This window comes from Malania oleifera, chromosome 9 (genome assembly GCF_029873635.1).
Source record: "Malania oleifera isolate guangnan ecotype guangnan chromosome 9, ASM2987363v1, whole genome shotgun sequence".
NCBI classification, from domain to species: Eukaryota; Viridiplantae; Streptophyta; class Magnoliopsida; order Santalales; family Ximeniaceae; genus Malania; species Malania oleifera.
The window spans coordinates 39,729,936-39,734,361 of NC_080425.1; positions in this window are offsets into that span (position 1 = coordinate 39,729,936).

The window sequence follows — 4,426 nt, forward strand, 5'->3', positions numbered from 1 at the left end:
CTATGTCAAGGTAGTTTAGAGATTCACCAAGGTAAAGGTGCCTTTAGCACGTGTTGATAGTGATGGCAAGAAAATACTTTTTGTTTTCTTAAGTAAGAAAGTTTGTCGAACTTTCATCAATGGCTAATATGGTATGTAAAGGCTTTATTTACTACGAGTACTAGCGTTAGCGCAATGAAACTACTAATCAAATAGAAGATTCAACTAAAGTGAGCCAAAGGGCTTTCGTGAAGATCTATTTAACTTTTGTGAAAGAAGATGTCAAAGAGCTAGGTCGATCAATCAACCAAGCTAGACATTTAGGCTCTCTCCTTTTCCTTATCATAAGCTTTTGTTTCCTCCTCTTCCCATTCTATTGATCAAAATCACTCAGCATGCCAAATTAGAATTCGATTCTAACTTACCTCCCTTCACTTATTTGTGAAAGCCTTATGCCTCCCCTTACCCCTCCCCCATCATCCCCTACGCTTTTTTTCATCCACTTGTCATGGTTTTCCGCATCAACTTTATGCACTTTGTTGGGCTCATGAGTACAGAATGTAATAGAGGTGGTGGGCACTCATATACCACTTAAAACGGTCTTTGTTTGGTTGTCGAATGCTAAGAGGTATTGTACCATTATTCTACTCATGGTAACCAACATACCCATTCCCTTGGTCTATCACTTGTAAAGTATCGCAAGTTGCATGAATGCTTTAGACCTTAATATGATTGTACAAACTTCTTTTAGGTTATATTTGGTTTGCAAAATAACTATTTCACAAACTAAGATGAAATTCAGTAAAAATTTAAGAAACAGAGGGAATAGATATTCTTTGTATATTTCTTATTATGTCGTTCAACATGCAACAAAAAAAGAATAGAAATTCTCATAGTAAAATTTGAAAATAATTATTTCTTCTCTAGTCCTTGTTATGGACTCAAAAAAATTTTTAAATTATTATTTATTTTATGATAACAACAATGTCTCTTCTATAACTAATTGTAAGTATCCTATTATAATTAATCTATTTTTAAGGGAATAAGCATTTTGTGAATTAAAAGTAACCTTATTTTGTTTTTCAATCATATAATAGTAATATCCCATATTAATCAAAGTTTGAAACCTTTCTGACTTAGCTTTTTGTTTTTTCGGTTCTTATATACACTCTATGTAATAAAAAGATCTAGTTTTTGTTTTTTCAGTGCTTATATACACTTTATGTAATACAAAGATCTAGTTTTTACAAAGTAGACCGGCATCTTAGGTTATTTGTTCAATACTTCTCATGTGGCTCTCTTTTTTATTCGTAGGAGCCGTGAGTTTTTTAGCTCTTTCTGCTTTTCTTTCTTTATTGAATTTTGTGCTAAAATTTCAATATTTTAGAATGAAAAATTTCAGCCAATACATGAATCAGATTTTCTCCTACTCATCCAACTGTGAAGTTGCGTATGCATATTTGATTTGCCCATGTGTGTAATTGATTTTGTGTTCTTCCATTTTATTCTCTTTCTTCCTCTCAAGTTGTTTTAGGTTCTATTTGAAATTCGGAAAATACTAAGGAAAGAAAAGAAAATTTTGAAAGAATTCGCATTTTCTTATTTGATTGTCAAGAAAAGTGAAAAAGAAAATAAAAAATATATCAAATCTATAAACAAAATTTTGATTCTACTTACCATTAATATCTGATTTTTTCATATTTTGAGTCATATTAAAATAAACCTTCATTTTTAATAGTGTTTAACATAAAAGGAAAACACAATAATAGAAAATGGGTTTCCTCCTCCTTTTCCTTTTCCTTTCCATTTACCAAGTAAAATCGTTGAACCAAACGAACCCTTAGCGTGCACTGTTTTATTTCACTTAATAAAAAAAAAAATTAATGTCACCTGTGAGATTTTAAATTTGTATTTGTATTAAATTTGGATAAGATAATTGAATTGAAATCTGCCCATGACCACGTAAATCTAAATCCAAGATCTAAAATCTATACTCTCAAACGCAGAGTGATTAAATTTTCAAATCTTTTGGCTCCTCATCTTCTCCTACTCAGCATCTGATGATTTGTTTTTCATGACAATTCTACGTTTACAAATTGAACGTTTCTCCATGACAGGGCAATACTCCACGATTCAATAAAGCCAAACAGAAAATGAAGGTGATGGAACAACCTCAGTCGGTGTTCTTAGTAATCCTACTCCCTTTACGTGAGAATTAAGCCGGGCAGAAGGAAGTTCTGAATGGATTGGCTGCCCAGTGGTTGATGTGCCACTGTACCTTGCTGCGTGCAAGTAAAGGAGTGTGAAGTGGATGAATATGGTGGCACAGCATTCTTCAATTATGTTTCGTTAATGAGCCTGCAAGACGTATTCGGGAGCAAGTGCAGGTTTATGGGTCGTGCAAGTCCTCTGATGCAGCATCATATTCATAACATTTAAATATTACCCATGAATTTACAAATGAATGCATTTCAAATTAAAGAATTTGAAGAAGATATGTCAAATTCAAATTTGGGTTTCCAATCACAGCTTTAAATTATATCATTCTTCTTTAAAATTCCAAAAAAATAATAAATAATAAATAATAATAATCAAACCCTTTATTTAGCCTATTAGTCAATGGAACAACTTTCAATGATATCAACTTGACAGAGATCAGATGGTTCCGTTTGCAATCAATTGAACTTGGAATTTTTTCCAACTCAGTTGTAATAAATACATATATACACAAAAACAATAAAAACAAAGGCATTACATAATTGAGATTTTTCTGCTTAATTGGCATTACAAATTGAATTTTTTTTTTCTTTCTTGTAGGGGGAAGGAGAAATTAATGATCGATATAGAGATCAGATGCATTCTTTCCAAATCAATACCCAAGCTAAATGATTTCAAATGTATTTGCTGAGGTTTTAAAGAAAAAGGTAATCATTTTTAAAGACATTTTTTCAATTAAAAAACATATCAAATGCATTTAATATATTGATTTCTATTAATAACACAATAACCAAAAAATTTACCAAGAAATTCAGTGGTCATGATAGAACCACTATGTGACTCATTACGTTTTGGTTAAATCTCATATGACATTCATATAATCTTTGCAAAATTATTAAAAATATTTTGGACAATTTTTTATTTTTATTTTTTTCAAATTTTAGAAATTTAAAGAATTTTTTAAAATTTTTTATGAATTTTTATTGGAAATTATTTTAATTTTTAATTTAAAAAACTTATATACGCAATGATTTGATCCAATAGTGGATTCTTTGAATTAAAGTACTGGCACAAGTTAACTGAATTTCTACTTTCTAACTCAGCCAATAACAAAAATTAAATAGTAACACACTAACATCGTACCTATTTCCCTAAGCCTATCTAACAAGATTTAAGCTTAAAATATCCTTATATGCCCATAATCCCATACCGACCACGAGAAATCATGATAGATCATTAAAAGAGCATGCACCATTATTAAAACATTATAAGGTTGATGATTCCCACCAAGAATTTGATAGCCAACTTGAATGTCCAATTCTGTAATATCCACTCAACAATAATCCCAAAATATTTGCTCTTTAAATGATTAATATATCCAAGTTAATTACGTATTTATAAAATATCAACTCAATTCATTCTCCTAAGGATAGTAAGGGACGGGACTAAAGAAAAAGCCATAAAATCTTTCATTTATCTATCATTATGGACATTATTTTTCTACAGAAAATACTACCACAAAGGGTTATATTTCAATCGAGATACCTGAACAGGATAAGATATTTTATGAAAATATAATTTCTTAATAATCTTTTCTACTTCAATAGAAAATTTGATAAGCCAATGATTTAATCTGCTTCTTCACATCCATTATGCAAAGCATATGGTCATTGATAGAAGAATCATGGTATACATTTTACTGGTGGAATAATGATCTCGATCAATTCAGTTCAAGTATTATAGACTTTGGCCCAATCCTACTCCGTCATAAAAAGCTCTTGATTGAAGCCTAAAGCATTCTTGCATATACCCAAGATCTCCCTACCCAATGTGCCGAAGGTGACATTGTGACACAGGAGGTAGATTGGAGAGTTGTGGTATATTAAAAAGCAGCTAGGCAGTTGCATTAGAAGCGAAAGAGCAGTGCAGTGACAAGCCTAAACTATTAGTCGCATATACCTCACAATTATATTGGCCTTGGCTTATTCCCACACCCAAAAACATGGTGAGATCAGGATCCATAAAGGACTTCACACAATAAAATTTCTCCTATAGACGTTTCCTTCTCAGTATGTATTCTAGAATCACAGCGCACCCACTGCTCACAGGAAAAGAGAACTGAGTCTAGAGAAATAAGTTGTACCACTGGCAATGCTGACACCTTCAATTCATTGCTACTAGGTAAGTAAGCCCACATCATAACCCACAAATCCACTATATGCTAACCATG